The following is a 23,538-nucleotide window of genomic DNA, read 5'->3' on the forward strand; positions in this document are numbered from 1 at the left end:
AATATGAAATGTAATTTAATAATAGAATTTAATGGGTGGCTCCTCCTTAATGATAGTCAAGCGCTGAAAACGCATATGGGAGGCAGAAGCCTTAACATTGATAAGAGTTTTTTCCAATAATTTGGACAAGTTCCGCGGGCCGGATTAAAACGTTCAACGGGCCGCGGGCCATAGTTTGCCCATATCTGGTATAGACTCATTGGGAAGGTAAATCTAAAAAGCATCTGCTTAAAAGTCTTAATATTTAATTTATAGCTTAGCCGTTTAAAAGGTCACACAATAAATCAGCTTCACATTTGAAAACATGGCAATGTCCATTAAACAAAGGCGCTGCTTTTCAGCAGCAACAGGAAACATTGTAAACCTGTAATCCTGTGACTCCAGGCTTAACAAGAGCTGAAATGACACGTGGTAAGTAGGAATGTGACAAAATACCAAAATGACAAACTGTCGCAATATTTAACCTTACAACAAAATTATCTATGAGCCCTTGCTGCATATATTTTCTGCTTTAAATTGGTTTTATCATTCCTACTTAGTAACACAGTTCTGTCTCCTTTAAAAAAACATGGCTGTGATCGATCGGCCACCAATCTGCATTGGCCAATTTTCATGAAAAAGTATGTGATCGCCATATCCATTTAATTCCTTTCAATGCGGATCACAAACGTGTATCCCCTCTGGCTAATATTGTATTTATTTTTAGTCCCCTGGCTGACAACCAAGTAGCTAATTAGTGTATATATTTCTGTCTACACAGTGTGGAGAGACACCCCTAAATTAATAATAATCACCTCCATTATGGCAAATAGATTGCATTTGTTAATATCTTAAGTATCATTATCAAGTGGCACTATCAATAGAGGACGAGACTAAACATGTTACACGCCAGCATCAAGTATGCCAATAGCTAAGCGAACAGCAAAGTTAGTATAAGTGTTAGTTATAAGTGTTTTGTAAAGTTTAGGAATTGTAGATGGAACCACAGTACAGCAGAAAATAAGCAGCTATCAACAGGAAATTAAAGGCCTACTGAAACCCACTACTACCGACCACGCAGTCTGATAGTTTATATATCAATGATGAAATCTTAACATTGCAACACATGCCAATACGGCCGGGTTAACTTATAAGGTGCAATTTTAAATTTCCCGGCAAACTCCCGGCTAAAAACGTTTCGATATGACGACGTTTGCACGTGACGTCAACGGTTGAAGCGGAAGTATTCGGAGCCCATTGAATCCAATACAAAAAGCTCTGTTTTCATCTCAAAATTCCACAGTATTCTGGACATCTGTGTTGGTGAATCTTTTGCAATTTGTTTAATGAACAATGGAGACTGCAAAGAAGAAAGTTGTAGGTGGGATCGGTGTATTAGCGGCGGACTACAGCAACACAACCAGGAGGACTTTGAGATGGATAGCAGACGCGCTAGCCGCCGACCTCACCTTGACTTCCTCCGTCTCCGGGCCGCATCAGTGATCAGGTGAAGTCCTTCGTCGTACCGTCGATCGCTGGAACGCAGGTGAGCATGGGTTGTGATGAGCAGATGAGAGCTGGCGTAGGTGCAGAGCTAATGTTTTTAGCATAGCTCTGTCGAGGTTCTGTAGCTAAGTTAGCTTCAATGGCGTCGTTAGCAACAGCATTGCTAAGCTTCGCCAAGCTGGAAAGCATTAACCGTGTAGTTACATGTCCAGAGTTTGGTAGTATTGTTGATCTTCTGTCTATCCTTCCAGTCAGGGACTTATTTGTTTTGTTTCTATATGCAGTTAAGCCCGATGCTATCACGTTAGCTCAGTAGCTAAAGTGCTTCACTGATGTATTGTCGTGGAGATAAAAGTCACTGTGAATGTCCATTTCGCGTTCTGGACTCTCATTTTCAAGAGGATATAGTATCCGAGGTGGTTTAAAATACAAATCCGTGATCCACAATAGAAAAAGGAGAGAGTGTGGAATCCAATGAGCCCTTGTACCTAAGTTACGGTCAGAGCGAAATAAGATACGTTCTGCACTGCACGCTAGTCCTTCACTTTCACGTTCCTCATCCACGAATCTTTCATCCTCGCTCAAATTAATGGGGTAATCGTCGCTTTCTCAGTCCGAATCTCTCGCTGCTGGTGTAAACATTAGGAAAATGTGAGCAGCCCTTCCTCCGGTGTCGTCACACTACTTCCGGTAGGGGCAAGGCTTTTTTTTATCAGAGACCAAAAGTTGCGAACTTTATCGTCGTTGTTCTATACTAAATCCTTTCAGCAAAAATATGGCAATATCGCGAAATGATCAAGTATGACACATAGAATGGATCTGCTATCCCCGTTTAAATAAAAAAATTCATTTCAGTAGGCCTTTAACAAATAGATTAATATTAGTAAGCGGGCGGATCAATCCATAAATTGGTAGTGTCGACACCAAAGGTAGCATCATAAATAATTAAAACTGCAGTGATTAAGTTGATATTTTTATTTTCTTAAAATCATGGAATAATTCATTGCAAACTGTGGGCAAGAATGATTTCAATGAGTAGTAGATAGTAGGGCTGTACAATTAATAACATTTTAATCAAGCTTAATCACAATTTTGGCGGCCCCAATTAAATGGGGTGATCGTCGGTGATAGTAACATTGAGAAAACAGGCCCTGCTTCATATCAAATCAAGTACTTTCACAACCGCGACGGCAGAGAACAGCCCTGTGAAGTGCGTGCCCGTCCCCGCCAGAGGCCATTGCTGTGGCCGTCAGTGTAGAAAAATCCATAAATTAGCCGCACTGCTTTGTAAGCCATAGGATTCAAAGTGTAGGAAAAGACATCGAATTATAGTCGGAATTTACTGTAATTCCTATATGACATATATCTGCTCAAACTCTTTATGGATCTGTCCGGTTACCAGCACAGTATGTGTACCCCAATGTTCAACTCATTCTTACAAGCCTGGACGTTTACACAACACGCTGCTCTGCTTGTCTCCTAGGAGTCGCACGATCAGGACTAACCGTCGTGCTCAATAGAGTCTGGGGACACTTTTCGATCAAGTGCCAAATTTCATTGCCGATGTTCTAGCGAAATCTGCTCCATGTTGGAATTCATGCAACTCCTGCATCTGCGCCTGCGTATGATTCCATGGAATGTGGAAATGTAATTGCGCACTGGAGGACTTTTTCACGCAAATACAATCGTTACAATAGCAATATTTTTGTATTTTGTACATATTTCATACTACGAACGATCAAAAGTATATAAGTCAAGCGAGGGTGTTCAATTGATGACACGCGGGCCACCCATGAAACGTTGCTGTTTTTTTGTTTTTTTTAAATGTTTGTCTTTAAATATATGGATAACGTTTATTTAGTATTTTTTAATTAAGTATTTAATTAGCATTCACAAATGTATTATTGTAAATTGCAGTAAGATTAAAAAAGTGCAAACTGTCTTGAAAAAAATTACTTCTGCTTTAAAATGTAGCATTGCACATTGCATGTAAATAGATACTACAATAATAATAATGGATAAATCAAAAAAGATACCAATAATCATTAAATACATAGTAATACAAATTAATCAGATCAAAAAATGTGAACTTAAAACGTTTTTTAATAAAATACTGTTTTGGAAAAAATACTAATGTAAATAAAAATGTAATATTGTACATTGTATGCAAATAAATAATCAGGTAAAACATTGAGATGACTATATAGTTTTAGTAAGTGGAAAAACGCAGGCCTTTCCGTGAAGTATCCGGGGCTCCTTGTTAGTGTGTACTGATGTTAAATAGAATGTACACTTCATTGCACATGTGATATATCACTATATTGATGATTAAATGTGTTATAATTCAACAAGAGTTTTGCACCACACACACGTTTGAGCTGTTCGGTTTGGATGTGCAGAGTGACTGCTTTAGTGTTCGCTCTGTGCATTGTTCTCCATTTTGTACATGGTACCTTGTGTAAATGATTTTGCCACAGTAAGCTGCTTCTTAGGTAGAGTTGTTGGAGTCTTGTTCGCCTTATAAAGAGTTGCATTTCCCCCACTCGGCTCGATGCTGATTCAGATGCAGGAATAAGTTTGTCGTGCTGCAGCCTTTTTAAAGAAAGTTTGCAGCATGCAGTCACTTGTTCTACGCTTGTTGCCGCATATCTAAAGCACTGGCAACACTTTTCTTTTCTTTGGAACAAACGTCTTGCTTTCATTAGCATTATCATTAGCCATGTTTTGCAAGGCTTGTGGATCTCTGCTGAGGAAGTAAGAGGGCGGGCAAGGTCTACGGAAGCTCATGAGGGCAAATAATAGAATATGCCGGCGCAAGAGGATATAGTCGGACTCACTTCGACGCACAGCGCAGAGAAAAACATAGTTTTTAAAAAAAAATGTAATAGTCCTCCACAAAAAAAAATAATCAAATTTTTTCGTTAAAATCAATATATTGCCCAGGCCTAGTTAATATGTGTGATCAGCATTGGTATGGGCCGATCTCATTCATGTATGATCGGTATCGGAATCAAGATACAAGAGATACAAGATGCTTTGTCATTGCACTTAAAAAGTACAACAAGATTTATTTACAGTCAACTGGTCCAAGAAACAGAAATACAATATGACAGAGGCAGACAGGACAGGAGGCTGATGGGTCGCCACATGGGCGATGGCCAGTAAAAGATGGGGGAAAAAACACAGGGGGGGATAAAAAAAAAAGCCACTCCCAAACTGTGCTCCTGTTAAGGGCGCAGTGTGGGACTAGAAAAAAACCCTGAGCATATAATATAATCAGCAGTACTACAAAGTATAGTCTTTGTTTGAATAAGAGATAGTGCTATAACTTTAGGAGGGAAATAAGAGATACTTTTTAACCTAATAAAACCTTGTCTTGAATTGTCACTGTCATTTATAATTATTATTTCTTTAAAAGGTAGTTGTATTAATTTTTGTAAAAACCAGATATCTTATTTTAGGTCAGTCCTAGTTCCACCACTTTAAATACAGATATATTGTAGGTTATTCGGCCGAATATATTTATAATTGCCATATAGATTTGTTTTCTATCGTGATCCCCCTGCAGAGTAACGACGACATCTACTGTAAGCACAGTGCATAAAACACCACTTGCCGACGACAACAAATACACCAAAGAGGAGGAAATAAACAATTGGCTAGTTGGAAAGGGTGCAGTGATGTTTACAGCCTCACTAAGTGTATTTGAATCTCCAATGCTTTTTCAGGAGTAGTAGTATTTCAGTAATGGCGTGGACGAGGGGGTTGCTGATGCCACAAGTTTAAGTACAGAGCCCTCACTCGCATGGACCAGCGATTGTCTGGACAACTTAGGTGTCAGACTTACTGCCTGTCAAGAATAATGATTTAGTACAGCTGCAACAAACTCCTTCTGGTTCTTCAAGGTACACATTTAATTAAAAAATGCTACTGGAGCTTAACTGTTGAAAACTGTGTAGGAATGTGGACCTTGTTTGATTTGTTTGACAGCTATAACAGGAAAAGAGATCTGCGTTTACTTCATATAGCCGGGTGAATGACATGCTAGAGATTAGCCTGTGAAGGTCACAACCTGTGCCTATCGTTTCAGCTGCTTTTCTCAACATAACCCCGGGCCCTTTCCAACAACAGGAAGAATGTCATCTGGTTACTTTTCAGGGCACGAAGATACCATTCACTGTGACCAACAATGGGTGCAAACAGGACTAGAGGGTGAGGAGGTTATAAACAGCCTCATTTTAAGTGACGCTTGCTCTCCAGTGCACTGCACGCACATATAGGGGAAAAAAACACACCCACACACTCAGGCCTGGAGAAGGGTCACGGCAAAAGGCTGACAGCCTGCTCACCTCTGCAGCTCTCTCGAAGTAGCCTCCATATTATCCAAACACGGCTCCAAAAGCACTTAAGCTGAATGACTCCCCACAATTATATGCAATGCATTTATCTTTTTCAGTTGTTTTTTTGTGCATTTATTGTTAGAAATTATTTTGATTGTGCAAAACTAATTGTTGGTGTCGGTGGGGAGATTGTGTTTTTGTTTTGTTGTTTGTCCCTGCATGGTGCACTTGTACAGTATGTGCCGCATATGTAATATTTATTAATAATTTTTGTTTTTTATTTCATTTTACTTTTGTTGCTGTATGCCACTGAAGTAGTAGCAGGTAGCAGCAGGTCTGTGTTCGTATGTCGTCCTTTGTGTTCTTTAATGTTTACCTCTTGTTTTCACCTTATTTTTGTTGACTTTTTGAATCTGCACTTTTGTCAACTATCAATCTCTCGGGTTGCGCGATATGAACGATGTATGATATAAATTAAATTTGGCCGACGATAAGCGTTTTTAATACTATTGTTATATCATGGTAATCTATGTAATCTATTGATGACACATTTGACAGTGACAAGCGAACGGCCGCGTCTTCAATGCAATGTAGCATTCTAGCTACCAGCTAATGTCCCTAAAGCTACTTCTAAGTCAGCAATCCTTGCAATCAACGACATTTCTTACAAGTATAATCACTGGAAGACGAGGAATAGCTAAACATTCCACACTACCCACCGATATGGTAACCGCTAACTGCAAGCTAGAGCTTTTGAACATAAACAAAGGTGAACAAATCGATTTGAAATTCAATGGTAACAATACCTATATATTATAAAGGTAGGGTTGATACTAAAGTTGCTAGATTGATATTTTAGTATCACAAAAATATTTTGTCGTTTTTGGTATTGTTTACAAACTCAAGAAATAGGTCCTTCAATAAATAAGGCTTTAAAGGGGAACTGCACTTTTTGGAATTTTGCCTTTCGCCAATCATAAGACATGACGACGGATGTATTTTTTGTAATGCATTCTAGCTCCTGAATTTACGTTTAGTCCGCTTGTAGTGGAGCCAATGGGAGGGCCTCTATTCCGCCCATAAAACCCAATAAAAAAAAAAACATCTAAAAAGCGCCAACAATACTCCATTTACATTTTGAATATTAACCAAGTATTAGTTAAATTGTTATTGTTAGCGCTAATGCAGACAAACTATTAATAGCGGCACCGTGATTACAAGCTTGAATGCCAATGTTGACATGATCAACTGATCAGCTGCTTCCTCGCTTGTCAAACTTTATTGTAAATCATAAATTATGTCTCTCACCTGGATAGTAGAAGAACGAAGACGTATTCCAACAAGTTGGTACACTTTGACAGCCAATTTAAAACCGGAATGGCGAGAACGACACAAAAAGACGCTTGGTTCTACCCCCTTTTTTTTCGCAAGGATTATGAGTCATTTTTCATCATAATGGGACTATATGAACATCCTAGCAGTCGGCATCATAATGACAGCAGACCTTGCACAGTAAGTGATGTTTTATTATGTTTGTTGGCTCTCATAAAGTCTGGAGTGAGTAGTACGGTAATCAGTAATGTTTAAAATAAATAAAAATAAAAAAATGAACGTCGTAATGCGTTTGTGAAATTAATGAGCCGCGTATTCTAAAAATGAGCAAAATACGTAAATATTAAATGTTATTATAAATGTGCCTGTTACTACATTACATATATACTTACATCATGAAGAGGAAACCTTAATGGAGGTGTTTGGATGTTTTTAAGGGCTTTAAAGCCAGAATAGAGCGGCCCCCATAGGATCAATTGTAAGCAGACTTTTGATCGCATTTATTTAATATTTTGAATGCATTAAGAAAATACATCCGTCTTTCATAATGATTGTGAACGATGGGCAAAATTTAAAAAAAAAGTGCAGTTCCCTGTTAAGGGAAAAACTCAAAAGATTTAAATCAGAGCCAATAGTAGGAAATATTTCAACATTGAATACAATGATTTGCAAATCCTTATCAACTTATATTCATTTGAATACACTGCAAAGACAAGATATTTAATGTTCGAACTGAGAAACATATTTTTTTTTTTTTTCAATTTTGTTTAATGGCAGCAACACATTGCAAAAAAGTTGGCACAGGGGCATTTTTACCACTGTGTTACATCGCCTTTCCTTTTAACAACACTCAGTAAACGTTTGGGAACTGAGGAGACCAATTTTTGAAGCTTTTCAGGTGGAATTATTTCCCATTCTTGCTTGATGTACAACTTAAGTTGTTCAACAGTCCGGGCTCTCCATTGTCGTATTTTACGCTTCACAATGCGCCACACATTTTCAATGGGAGACAGGTCTGGACTACAGGCAGGCCAATCTAGTACCAGCACTCTTTTACTACGAAGCCACGCTGTTGAAACACGTGCAAAATGAGGCTTGGCATTGTCTTGCTGAAATAAGCAGGGGCGTCAATGAAAAAGACGTTGCTTGGATAGCAACATATGTTGCTCCAAAACCTGTATGTACCTTTCAGCATTAATGGTGCCTTCACAGATGTGTAAGTTACCTATGTCTTGGGCACTAATGCACCCCTATACCATCACAGATGCTGACTTTTGAACTTTGTGCCTATAGCAGTCCGGATGGTTCTTTTCCTCTTTGGTCAGGAGGACACGACGTCCACAGTTTCCAAAAACAATTTGAAATGTGGACTCGTCAGACCACAGAACACTTTTCCACTTTGTATCAGTCCATTTTAAATGAGCTCGGGCCCAGCGAAGTCGGCTGCGTTTCTGGGTGTTGTTGATAAATGGCTTTCGCTTTGCATAGTAGTTTTAACTTACACTTACAGATACAGCAACAAACTGTAGTTACTGACAGTGGTTTTCTGAGGTGTTCCTGAGCCCATGTGGTGATTTGATGCAGTACCGCCTGAGGGATCGATCAATGTTGGTTTTCGGCAGTGCCGCTTACGTGCAGTGATTTCTCCAGATTCTCTGAACCTTTTGATGCTATTACGGACTGTAGATGGTGAAATTCCTAAATTCCTTGGAATAGCTCGTTGAGAAATGTTGTTCTTAAACTGTTCGACAATTTGCTCACGCATTTGCTCACAAAGTGGTGACCCTCGCCCCATCCTTGTTTGTGAATTACTGAGCATTTCATGGACGCTGCTTTTATACCCAATCATGGCACCTCTCAATTAGCCTGTTCACCTGTGGAATGTTCCAAATAAGTGTTTGATTAACATTCCTCAACTTTCCCAGTCTTTTTTGCCACTTGTGCCAGCTTTTCTGTAACACGTTGCAGGCATAAATTTCCAATTGAGCTAATATTTGCAAAAAATTACAAAAATGTACCAGTTCGAACGTTAAAGGTGCCATATGTAGTAATGTGGCCAGAAATAGTACTGCAATCGCAGTCAAAATTCTGTAGTCCCCTCTTACTCTTCATGACTGAGGTTGCCAGATACGTATCCGAATCCAAGGAACTTCAAATGGCAATCGACGAGTCCTACGCTGTAGGTTTCTCTTGTTTATGCTTCTTGCAGGATGGTTTACTCAGTAATTATGCCACATTTTACTGATGTCGATTAGCCAATTGTATTTGTAAAATACACAGCAATATTTTCGTCGGGAGTCGGGAGAGATTGTTGGCATTACCCTGCTAAAATGTCTAGTTTGACCGCATGGACCACCATCGAAATAATTATAAATAATAATATATAATATACCCCGCCCCCGCCCGATTGTAGCTGAGATAGGCTCCAGCGCCCCCCGCGACCCCGAAGGGAATAAGCGGTAGAAAATGGATGGATGGATGGATATTATATATCGCGTAGGCCTACTTTGATGGCAAGCCAAGGCCAACAGTAAAATTAACGCCACATTTCGTTCAGCATAACTCTATGTTGCATCCAACCTGACGCACTGCATTCTCTTCCATGTACGCACATCACCTTCTTTCAGTGCAGAGTGCAATTCTATGAGCCAACCCACGTTACGCAAAAACCATGTGTCGCATAAATCATATAGCCTACTACCATGTACAAAGTAGAAAATCATGACATGTAATGCATTATATTGTGCCAAGCAAATAGCACCCCATATGTGCCTGATGCACATACACTACCAGAAACCGCAATTAGCCGTGCTAATGCTGGAACGCATTTCCTCAGCGCATCAGCATATTGAGAACAAAATAGGCAATTATACTACCAATATCCACATAGGTTTTATTTGTCGAAAATATATTTTTCCCTGTCAGTTGGATGACACATCAACATACAGGCTAACAGGCATATATTTCCCCCGTTAGCCTATATGTCGATGTGTCATTGACCGGGCTAGCATGCTAAGCTACACTAGTGATGGTCCTTCGTTCCTAAGCATTTGTTGCACAAACATACTGGCTTTGTTAGACAAGATCATAGACTGTATTGGACAATATAGTTTAGATACTAAATGTCCATTTCCATTAATTACAAGTAATAAGAAAACGGAAATGCCTGACTTACCTATCAAGGAGGAAATTAGCAAGTTTGGCGTCAGATGAAAAAATATCCTCCGCCTTTAATCGCCTCCATCTTTCAAAGGCATCCCCGATACAAATCCTTGTTTTGTTCCTGGATTTGTCATGGATAAGTTGAGAATCATAACAACGCCTTTTAGATTTACTAAGGTCTGACATGTTTAGTAACTTTACCAAGGTCTGACATGTTTAGTATCTTTACCAGTCGCAGTAGCTGGACGAAGAGGGCGGTGCGTAACTGGCAACCTGGATGTGACACACTCACAGACGTTTTAATTGGTCAAACGATGGAGGGCGGGGCATCGAAATGAAAACAACAACAATATTTCCGGGCTGTAAAACTAATTTTGAAATGAACATGTCCCGGCTGAACTACCGTTATCAGTTATAAAGGTATTCGAAAAGAAGATGATTTATTAATGCCTTTTGACATATCAGGGCCATTCAATGATGACTTGACATAAAATTATTACATATGGCACCTTTAAGCATCTTGTCTTTACAGAGTATTCAATTGAATATAGGTTGAGGATTTGCAAATCATTGTATTCTGTTTTTATTTACGATTTACACAATGTGCAAACTTCACTGGTTATATTCCTAAATAGTCTCACAGATTTCCGTAGAAATTTAAATCTTGTGAACACTTAAAGCTTAGCCGTCGTATCAAAGAGTGAATTTAAATAAGGGATCAAATTAGGTGAGCATTCTGAATCAAAAGTCAGACACATCAAATTCCAATAATTTTTATAAAAAATGTTAGCAAGTTCGTTCCATGACCAATTACATAATATATTTCCTGTTCTTCCACTTGTGAGGCCTCTCTCAAAAAGACTCCAAACAGAGCATACAGTATATTCAGTCTCAAATAAACCGTCTGAAATATTAAAAATAAAGCCCAATTAGCCGACCGACTTTTACATCTCCTTCCCCCGCTTCTAATCCTTTGGAAGCTTGATCCAATGTCTGTAACATGTTGAGCTCAGAGTCTCTGTACACCCTCCAACATCAGCGGCTTTACTGGCGCTTTGTTGCGGCATTCTTTGTGACCCCGCAGACTGGGTCATGCTCTGAGCCTCTGGAGCTACAGCTAATGATGCCCTGATATGCACAGTTGGCAAGAAGAGTGGAAAAGTGCGGCAACTGACACGATAATGGCATTTATTAGCATTGCTTAGGATATGATACGGGGCTCGCCTTGCAGGCTTTTATTAGAGAGAGAGCATATCATCTTGGGGGTGTGGAGGATCAGTGGAGGCTCAGTGATCTGATTGAGACGGCCTTATCTTGTGCCATAAACAGATTGCTGCATCTGCCCTGCTACTCTGCTGTTCCTGCAAAGATGAAGGTGGATAAACTGGCTGTGTTGTCTGCTGTGACTCCGCTGAGGCTGATCTCACAGTGATGCCCTCGTGCCTCCTGCTGCTATGGTTGCTGTTTCTGCTATGAATGTCACAGTGAGGCTCACATTCTTCCATGATTGCCCTCAAGATGAAGACAACAACTACTAAAAGCCCTTTGTGTCTGTGTATTTTTGGTTCAACTCCCTGGCTTGGGGCCTTCAGGTTGGTTGATCATGCAAACTACCCAGCAACGGAACAAATTGTTGTTGCTGTTGTTTTTTTTTACTCAATTGGAACCTGCCTCCTACCATGCAAATCCATGCAGAACCAAATAAAGCGCACACTTAAAGGTAGGTAAACAGTGAAGAAATCAATAAAACCAATAAAACAATAAATGCTTAGCCATTAAAACAGATAAAATACTAAGACTAAAACACTACCATTTGAGCATAAGAAACACAAACGTGCAAAATAGCGAGTTTTCTAACTGTGTGTCTATTTATTACAGATGTCCTGATCAACATTTTTAGCCTCCAACCCAGATTTGTATTTTCTTTTTTTTATTGTTTTCCTTTGAGTTATCTTTCTTTATCCGCACTACGCTGTCCTGTCCTCCCACATACACACATGAATCACATCACGTCAGCGTAACCTACATCATCAATAGGTGGACACTCATCCGCTCTATTGGAACAGCTTTGCGCTTTTTTTACTCATTAAACAAATCATCGAAGAAGCAAAATACAAATCAATGTTTTTTTTTCTAATTGATTTAATCTATGTACCGTATTTTTCAGACTATAAGTTGACGTTTTTTTCATAGTTTGGCCGTGGGTGCGACGTATACTCCGGAGTGACTTATGTGTGAAATTATTAACACATTACCGTAAAATATCAAATAATATTATTTATCTCATTCGCGTGAGCGACGAAGAAAATGTCCGCAATCGTCACACACACGTCAGCAATCGTCACTCACACGCCAACCAATAAGAATTCGGCGGGGGAGGGTCATGGCAGAAGTGCATTGTGGGTCATGGAATGCTAACTGCTTTGATTGATTGAAACTTTTATTAGTACATTGCACAGTGAAGTACATATTCCGTACAATTGACCACTAAATGGTAACACCCGAATACGTTTTTCAACTTGTTTAAGTCGGGGTCCACTTAAATTGATTCATGATACGGATATATACTATCAAATACTATCAAATATATACTAACATCATAATACAGCCATCACACAAGATAATCATCAGAGTATATACATTTAATTATTTACATTATTTACAATCCGGGGTGTGGGATCAGCATCAACAATTGCATCATCAGAGAAATGGATATTGAAACAGTGTAGGACTGACTTGGTAGGATATGTATAGCAAGTAGTGGACATAGAGAGAGAGATCAGAAAGCATAAGAAAAAGTGTCTACATTTGATTGTTTGATTGTTTACATTTGATTATTTATAATCCGAAGAGGTATTATGTGGAAGGGAGGGTGTTAGTTTAGGGTTGTAGTTGCCTGGAGGTGTTCATTTAGTGCAGTTTTGAAGGAGGATAGAGATGTCCTTTCTTTTACACCTGTTGGGAGTGCATTCCATATTGATGTGGCATAGAAAGAGAATGAGTTAAGACCTTTGTTAGTTCGGAATCTGGTTTTAACGTGGTTAGTGGAGCTCCCCCTATATGCTATATGCTACTGCCGCAGCTATTAAAATTAATCACATCAACATTGGTGGTAACTTATAAAAACTGAGAAGGGCTGAACTAAAACGGCACAGAAAAGGAAATCATATACTGCAGATTACAAGCCGGACGTAGTGAAATATGCAGCAGAAAACGGCGATCGAGCAGCAGAAAGAAAGGGAGCAGCGCATACCAGGAGCGACAACGAGGAAGAAGATTTCATCGGATTTAGCTATCAGGAGTGACAGATTGTTTGGTAAACGTATAGCATGTTCTATATGTTATAGTTATTTGAATGACTCTTGCCATAATATGTTACGTTAAAATATCAGGCATGTTCTCAGTTGGTTATTTGTGCGCCATATGGCGTACACTTATTCAGCCTGTTGTTCACTATTCTTTATTTATTTTAAATTGCCTTTCAAATGTCTATTCTTGGTGTTGGATTTTATCAAATAAATTTCCCCCAAAAATGCGACTTATACTCCAGTGCGACGTATATATGTTTTTTTCCGTCTTTATTGTGCATTTTCGGCCGGTGCGACGTATACTCCGGAGCGACTTATAGTCCGAAAAATACGGTATTCGATGAATCATTGCAGCCCTAACTGGGACACAACTGTGGTAAAGATCGGCTGGGCTCGGCAGCTCATCAGCCGATCAGCGATCAGCTAAACAAAGGCAAATAACGGCCCTGATCTGATCCCATGAATCGGACTAGGACATCTCTACTATTTATTTTAGTTGTTTTTTTTAAATAATAAATTGGTCAAAAGATTTCAGTGCATGTGTAAATACTTCTTGAGCGCATTCAATATACCACAAAGATAATGATAATGGTGATAATTTTGGACACAATAACTGTGAAATAAAATGTTCATAGCGTTACATCCCTATTCAGCAAAATACAAAATGATCCATATGAAGCAAACAGTCATATGACCTACAGCCCTGCAGGGCATTCTGCTATTCTCAGGACCAGGCGCTTGCATATGATGTCCACAACACCCGATCTGGATGGATTAAAGTCCACCCAGTTTTCGACTCCCAGGTTGACCTGGTTGTGACCCTCACAGTGTTGTCGCTGGATTTTGACCACTCACACAAACTACCAAACATCTGCTTTAGTTTGTTTAGAGCACACTACACAACTGAAAAGACACACAGGATGAGGTCGGGGGAATATAGGGACAACTTTCTCTTGTAAATCTACTGAGGTAAAAAAATAGAAATAAAAGACCATGCTTGTTTTGCGGGGCATTTCAATCAACAATAACAGAATGAGGTCCGACTAATCAGTGAGATTTAACGAGCGCCACGTGAACCCTGGCGACATCTAAAAACATAAAAGACAGTTAAGTTCTCCACACTCTCTGTACCGTGTGATCCGTTATTCATAGTCTTGCACCGACGTCTCATGAATAAGCAGGGCTTTGATAATATCCTATAATTACCACCGTCTTTATGTTGTGCGGATATTGTACGCCTGACAAGTGCAGAAACTTCTTCAGCATTTAAGGGGAATTGTACTTTTTTTGGAATTTTGCCTATCATTCACAATCCTTATGTAAGACAAAAATACATATGTTTTTCTTGTTTTTATGCATTCTAAATACTAAATAAATGTGATCAAAAGTCCGCTTACAATGAAGCCTATGGAAGCTGCTCTATTCTGCCTGTAAAGCCCTTAAAAGAACATTCAAACATCTCAATTAAGGTTTTATTTACATGTTGTAAGTATACAGTACATGTAATGTAGTAATGGGCACATTCATAATAACATTTAATATTTACGTATTTTGATCATTTTAGGAATACACATTAATTTCAAAAACGCATCACGTTAGCTTTTTTATTCAAACTACATAACTAATTAAAACTTACTGCTGCAAACTTCATGAGAGCCAACAAACATAATAAAACATCACAATGTCTGCTGTCATTAAAATCTTGTTATATTACCATTTAGATGAAGAATGACTCATAATCCTCGCGAAGAAAAGGCGGGTGGAACCAACCGTTTTTTGTGTCGCTTCTTGCCATTGCCGGCTCTAAATTGGCTGTCAAAATGTACCAACTTGTCGGATTACATCCTCATCCTTCAACTATCCAGGTGAGAGACATGATTTATGATGTACCAAAAAAAAAACTTCCTCGAGCGAGGAAGCAAGGTTATTTATTGGATTTTATAGGCAGAATAGATTACCTCTTATTGGCTCCGTTGTAAGTGGACTTTTATTTACGAGTTAGAATGCATTAAAAAAAAACAATACATCCGTCCTCATTCTTTCATAATGTTTGTGAATAGGCAAAATTCTAAAAAAAAAAAGTGCAGTTCCCCTTTAAGCATTTGGGCCTATATGAGGCCACTGGAACTTTTATTTAGTAAAACCAATCATGGCTCCCTGCGAGCTTAATCCAGTGAATTTAGCATTTGGAAAGCTGAGAGGACGTGTGCGCTTTGCATTCACATTGTACTCCAAGCCATACTCTTGAAGTTTCCAGTCAAGTAGTCTTCAGATGTACATTAGGTGTTTATGATCACCAATATTTAATTAAGCCATGAGGGCGTTTTTTTGTAATGGGTGTGAGTTTATTTATTGGTTTTAGTCAAACTTCTTGTCTGCGGTTTTTGATACATCACACATAGATGTTTTATTGATAGGCTTCTCTGATGACGCACTGCGACACGCATCAAACTTTTTTTTCTTTTAAACTCTAGAGTTATACAATGCTTTAGATAGCGACTGCATTTGCCGATTGGTGAGTGACTACAGCATTATTTACACATACACCAATTTGCTTTAGAACCTATTTCTCCTTGTAGCAACTTTATTACTAATCTCATCTGTTTATGTTAACTTCTTTTAGCGACTTACCACAGAAGCTAATGATAGCGCCTCTCTGCTGCTCGCTCGGTGTGTCAAATGTTTAGCTACACCTAGGCCTGGGCGATATGGCCTAAAAATAAAATCCACAATTTTTAACAAAAAATTCGATTCACAATTTTTTTCCATATTTTTTAAGGAAACCATTGAATACAAATGACATAGAAATTATATTTGAAATTTGAACAAAAACTAGTAGTTTGAAATGACCCTGCATACACTGCATCTTACGCTTAGCATAATTCTAATTTGTATAATGTTGTTCTTTTTAGACCAGATATTAAATGTGCTTTTTATGGAATCATTTTTAAAGAAATAAATTAAGAGCTCCCCATGCTTGAATATAATAATTGTATAAAAAATATAGCATTGCACATTGCATGCAAATAAACAATCTCCAACATTGAGAGATCAGTAAAGTGCAAACTTCTGTCTTGAATAACATACTTCTGTAAATAAAAATGTAGTACTCGACATCGTATCCAAATAAATAATGAAGTAAAACATTGAGAGGACTATAGTTTGTTTCAGTAAGTTGATAAACGCAGCCTTTTTTATTCACACATCTTGGCAGCGACAAGCGAACAAAGACATCCTAAATGCAATGTAACATTTTTGCTAGCGGCTAATGTCCCTAAAGCTACTTCTAAATCAGCAATCCTCTTAATGTAGCATACTCGCGAGCGTGCTAGCGGCTGACTTCTAAATAAACTATGTTTCATACACGTTCCATTATCACTAGAGTAAAGAAAATAGCTTAACATGCTACACTAGACACTATAGGAGGATATAAAAAAAGCAATAAACCGCTAAGCTAGGCCTCTTTGATGTGAACAAGGGTGGACGCATTGATATAAATATCGAGAGTAATAATACCAAGTATAATGTCAGTTAATGGTCAATACCACAGTTATTAGATCAATATTTTTTATGATTACAAATTAGTTTTTGCCGTTTTTGTTTACGATAATAAATAAGAGCCAATAGTAGTTGTTGCTTTTGCTTAAATATGTTGTACTACTGACTTAATTATTTATTTTGTATGTAATAAAAGAGAATAGGGAAATCATTTGAAAATTGAATTGATATTTTTACACCATCGTGTGTTTTTATCTGATTATAATTGTGATCAAAAATGGAATCATACAATGATCTTGAAAATTTGAAGTATCAGTATCAGTATCATTAGGGATAGGTACCGTTCACATTTGAACCGATATGGTACCAAACCTGATACCTGGGAATCGATACCGGTACTCAATGGCACCAATTTTTGGTACTTTTGTGTGTGTTAATAAACATTCATTGTTTTGATGATAAATCCCATTTTTATTGCCACAATTAAAAATGTGTTGATTATAGCTGCTGTCCAGCTGTTATATCTTGCTTGAAAATAACATTTCTGAGTCTTAATAACAGTTGCAACTTGCAAGTCTAAGAAGCAGTAGACTATACACTACTGCTACAGCAGTAGTGTATAGTTTATGGTGTTAAGTAGTCATTTCAGTCTTTGCTGTCTAGTGTTTTGTTGCGCCTCACAAAGTGTTAATAATGTAAGTTTTGTACTTATTACGCAACACATGCATCTTAGTTGTAATCCATTAACAAATTTGGAGGTGATGATATCGCCATGTAAAATTGCCAATGCTAATCAGTAACATGTCAATAGCAAAGCCAATGTATATTAGCATTAAACTGGCACATTTTTGGAAGAGTGGAGCGTTTTTTTTGTCAATTTCTTTGTTGGAAAAGTACCGGATTCGATACCCATCCCTAATCAGCATTGGTATTCCTAATACTGCTTCTGTAACTACTTGGTATTGGTTTGATACCTTGATTTGAAGTTTTGTCTAAAACTAATGTTAAGTATACAAACAACCGAAGAATAAGTGCTTATTACAGTTTAACAAAATTGTAGGGAACAATGTTACAACAGAAAGCAGGGGTGTAATGATTTATCGTTATATTCCTAGATCGATTTATCATTTCAAAATTTCAAGTATATCGATCTGTGCTCGGCAAGTTTGCCTTTTGGAAGATAGGTTCCGATCGATTTTAACGATACTAAAAAAAGGAAAACATTGGCTTTAAGAACGACAGACTTTATCTGAAGTTTAACACTGGATACCTACGGTGGCTTAGAAAGGTCACAACAAACGCAAACGCCACAAGACAATATAATCAATTACAACACAACTTTCAGCTACAGCAGTAGTGCAAAAGCCACAACAAATACAAACGGCAAAACACAATAATTCAAAGCCGCAACACAATTTTAGGCCACAAAAGACATGACTGACAAAACGGAAGTGACAGCGGAGCAAGTTACGGCGGTGCACTGACTTTCCGAACACAACAACATGAAGTGTGACACAAAACTGTCAGCCAAGGAAAATATATTTCATGAGAAACAAATAAATAGAAGAGATACATCATGGAGGCTATGGAAATTAGGAAGCGAGGGGCCAATATCATTAACAGGGATGAGGGGTCATACAGTATATCAGTACATGTTTTTGCACACCTGGGACACTGTCCTTCTTCGGCAACACCGTGGCGTAGAACAAATACTGTATGGCCGGGTCAGGGAACTTTACTTAACAGGTAAATCTACTCTTAAAATGTTGGTTGCTATTAGGGGTGTGGGAAAAAAATCGATTCGAATTCGAATCGGGATTCTCTCGTTGTGCGATTCAGAATCGATTCTCATTTTTAAAAAATCTATTTTTTATTTATTTTTTATTATAAAATTATTTTTATTTTTTAATTAATCAATCCAACAAAACAATACACAGCAATACCATAACAATGCAATCCAATTCCAAAACCAAACCCTACCTAGCAACACTCAGAACTGCAATAAACAGAGCAATTGAGAGGAGACACAAACACGACACAGAACAAACCAAAAGTAGTGAAACAAAAATGAATATTATCAACAACAGTATCAATATTAGTTACAATTTCAACATAGCAGTGATTAAAAATCCCTCATTGACATTATCATTAGACATTTGTAAAAAAAAAATTAAAAAAAGAACAATAGTGTCACAGTGGCTTTCACTTGCATCGCATCTCATAAGCTTGACAACACACTGTGTCCAGTATTTTCACAAAGATAAAATAAGTCATATTTTTGGTCCATTTAATAGTTAAAACAAATTTACATTATTGCAATCAGTTGATAAAACATTGTCCTTTATAATTATAAAAGCTTTTTACAAAAATCTACTACTCTGCTTGCATGTCAGCAGACTGGGGTAGATCCTGCTGAAATCCTATGTATTGAATGAATAGAGAATCATTTTTCATATCGGGAAAAAATCGTTTTTGAATGGAGAATCGGGTTGAATTGAAAAAAAATCGATTTTGAATCGAATCGTGACCCCAAAAATCGATATTGAATCGAATTGTGGGACACCCAAAGATTCACAGCCCTAGTTGCTATACTTATTGAACATTGCTTGAATGTTGAAAATGTGAGCAGAAAATGTTTCCTCATTAATTTTAAAGTGTTGGTTGCACTTTATTCAAATAAGATGTGAATGCATTTGGACATTGTTATTTACCTGCTTGTTTGTATACATTATTCATTTATACCTAATTCCCTTTCAAGAAATAACAGGAATATAGGAAATTTCACCTGCTAAAAAGTTACTGAATCGTTTCGAATCGAATCGTTATAAAAATTAGATTGTTCCTGAATCGTATTGGCAACCACAAATATTGAATAGAATCAAATCCTAACAGAAAGTAACCAGATATAAACAGTAAATTAGCAAGTAGATTAATAATAGTTTTGAGAAAACAATGGAGTAACAGAAATCAATCAATCAATCAAACTTTATTTATAAAACGCTTTTCATACATAAAATAAATAAATAACCCCAATGACCGAGATTCCCAATTATCACATACGCATGCACGGACACAGATACCAAACGCAAACACACACAAACATATGCAACAAATGAATGCATGGCTAAGTACAGAGGAGACATGTGAGTAAACACTATCACAGGAGCCTTCTGCACCAGGAGGTCATCAGACCATGGCCACCAGAACGCTGACACAAAGCGCCCCCACAGCACGGCCGATAACCCCTGAGGCAGATTGCGCCCTCTGAGGAACTTTGGAAAGTAAAAATAATAATACTTGAAAAATAGTAAGAACCATGAGTAGAGATAAAGGATAAAATACAAGTAAGACATAAAGATTTAAAAAAGAAAAGAAAAATAATAAAAAATAAATATATACAAATGATAAAAATAAAATGAATATATAGCAAATATATAATGAATAAATATGACTAAATAAAATCTTGCATAACTATTAAGATAAAAAGTAAAATACGAATGACTTATAAATAAATAATGATAAATGGGTTATACTTGTATAGCGCTTTTCTACCTTCAAGGTACTCAAAGCACTTTGACAGTATTTCCACATTCACCCATTCACACACACATTCACACACTGATGGCGGGAGCTGCCATGCAAGGCGCTAACCAGCAGCCATCAGGAGCAAGGGTGAAGTGTCTTGCCCAAGGACACAACGGACGTGACTAGGATGGTAGAAGGTGGGGATTGAACCCCTGTAACCAGCAACACTCCGATTGCTGACACAGCCACTCTACCAACTTCGCCACGCCGTCCCCCGACTTCAATAAAATTATTAATATTAGGTAAAAGCCAAATCAAAAAGGTGGGTCTTAAGCCTGCTCTTAAAAACATGAACATTCTCCGCAGCCCTGAGGTCTTCCGCAAAGCTGTTCCATAGGGCCATAATGGTGGAAAGATGCCATCCCGTGACTTTGTGTCCTGACTAGGGTTGTACGGTATACTGGTCTTAGTATAGTATCGCGGTACTTATGAATCAAAAACGGTACTATACTCTGTTTGAAAAGTACTGGTTCGCCATATTTTTTTTTTTTACAGGCATGGCGGCGCGTCGTCGTCACATCCTGACATTGCTGGTTTTACAAGCATGTTCGGCAGGGCACAATAACAGAGTACTTACAAGCAGACCCAGTGTGTAGACAGAAAAGGTTGAATGGACGCATTTTGGCTTAAAAACTAACGATAAAGGTGAAGCTATAACACTAAAACTCCCACAGGAAGAGGTGCTTTAAAACATGACTAGCTAGTTAGCGGCTAATGTCCATCCGCAATCGATAGTGTTTTAGCTACTTCTAAATCACTAATCCTCGCCTCCATGGCGACATATAAAGTGAGTTTTTTTACTAGAATCACCCCTGCAGGACGAGGAATAGCTAAACATGCTTTACTACACACCGTAGGAGGATACGATAGCTCACCGGCGTCACAATGTAAACAAATAACAAGGGTGGATCTACACTTGGAGATCCACTGTAATGATACCAAAAACAAGAGCGTATCTAGTCGATACTACTATGATTTCATCAATATTTCTTATCGTCACAAAATCTTTTTTCATTTTTTATTCATATTATATTCATAAACTCAAGAAAAATGTCCCTGGACACATGAGCACTTAAATTATGACCAATGTATGACCCTGTAACTACATGGTATCGGATCGATACCTAAATTTCTGGTATCATCCAAAACTAATGTAATGTATACAAACAACAGAAGAATAAGTGTTTATTACATTTTAACAGAAGTGTAGATAAAACATGTTGAAACTGAAAATAACCAGATATTAACAGTAAATGAATAAGTAGATTAGTAATCAATTGGGAATGCCACAATATATTACTGCATACATCAGCAGACAAATTAGGAGCCTTTGTTCGCTTACTTACTATTAAAAGTCAAGTTGTCTAGTATGTTCACAATTTTATTTAAGGACAAAATTGTTCTTTGATTGCAAAAAGAAACAAATGTTTAATGTACCCTAAGATTTTTTGTTAAAATAAAGCCAATAATGCCATTTTTTGTGGTCCCCTTTATTTAGGAAAGTATCGAAATACATTTTGGTACCGGTCCCAAAATATTGGTATCCAGAAAACCCCAGTCCTGACTTTTGGAATAACTAGGAGATGAGTGCCGGAGGATCTCACAGCCAGGGAAGGTACATAGGGTAAAAGCAATTCTGAAAGATAAGAAGGCCCAAAACCATAAAAACATTTATAAACCATAAAAAGAACCTTAAAATTGATCCTGAAACACACGAGGAGCCAATGCAGAGATTTTAAAACTCGTGTAATGTGAGCCCGCCTTTTGGTCTTTGTGCCGCTGAATTTTGGAGTAATTGCAAAGGTGCAATAGACTTTTTAAAAAGACAAAAAAGCAGGGCGTTACAATATTCTATAGGACTTGTAATAAAAGCATGCATTAGCGTCGCTGTGTAAAAATGACACAATATGTTACCGCATTCGTCAACAGCCAAATTAGCAGCTTTTGTAACCTGTTTTGAAATGGTTCTATCATCATATATATGCCAAATAATATATTGTGATGTATATGAGTAGTGGGGTAAATAATCGATTTATAGATGCATCGCAATTAGGACATTGCCAATTATATAACCGATTAATAAATGTCAATAATCTATTTATTTGTTGTAAAAAAAAAAAATACAGAGAGCTCTGACCAGCTCCTTTATTATAGGGCACTTATGTTCCAGTTTTGGACACATTTCCATTAATTTAAGAAATGTAATGGGAATTAACTAAACTGTTTCTTGTTACAAATGCACTGTTTATAAAAGTTTATTGCATGCAAATAAACAAGTAAAACATTGAGATAGGCCCTGTGATGAGGTGGCGACTTGTCCAGGGTGTACCCCGCCTTCCGCCCGATTGTAGCTGAGATAGGCTCCAGCGCCCCCCGCGACCCCGAAGGGAATAAGCGGTAGAAAATGGATGGATGGATGGAACATTGAGATGATTATATAGTTTTAGTAAGTGGATAAACACAGGCTTTTCCATGAAGTATCCTGGCCTCCTTGTTAGGGTGTACTGATGTTAAAGACAATGTACACTTTAATATATCACTATATCAGGGGTGGGCAAACTACGGCCTGCGGGCCACATCCGGTCCGTTGGTCTTTTTGATCCAGCACGCCAAAAAATAAAACAGAATTGAGCGAATTGTGTAATAATTAGGACCAAAGGCTGTATGTCTTATTTGCCAAGAAACCGCCACGGTTTTGAAGGAATACAACGTAAGTCGTCATTTCTCCACCAAGCACGCTAATTATGCAAACAACCAGTCAATGCAAGAACGGACCACTCAGAAGTTGGAAGCTAATTTTGCAGGCTCAGCAAAACAACTTTATTCGA

General features: G+C 37.9%; 1 protein-coding gene across 1 annotated transcript in view; it reads right to left on the reverse strand.

Moving 5' to 3' along the window:
- LOC133650690 (protein FAM222B-like) overlaps nt 1-23,538 on the reverse strand; it is a 121,671-nt gene that overhangs the window by 92,663 nt on the left and 5,470 nt on the right. The gene's annotated exons all lie outside the window — the stretch shown is intronic.

This window comes from Entelurus aequoreus, linkage group LG05 (assembly GCF_033978785.1).
Source record: "Entelurus aequoreus isolate RoL-2023_Sb linkage group LG05, RoL_Eaeq_v1.1, whole genome shotgun sequence".
In the NCBI taxonomy this organism is placed as follows: domain Eukaryota; kingdom Metazoa; phylum Chordata; class Actinopteri; order Syngnathiformes; family Syngnathidae; genus Entelurus; species Entelurus aequoreus.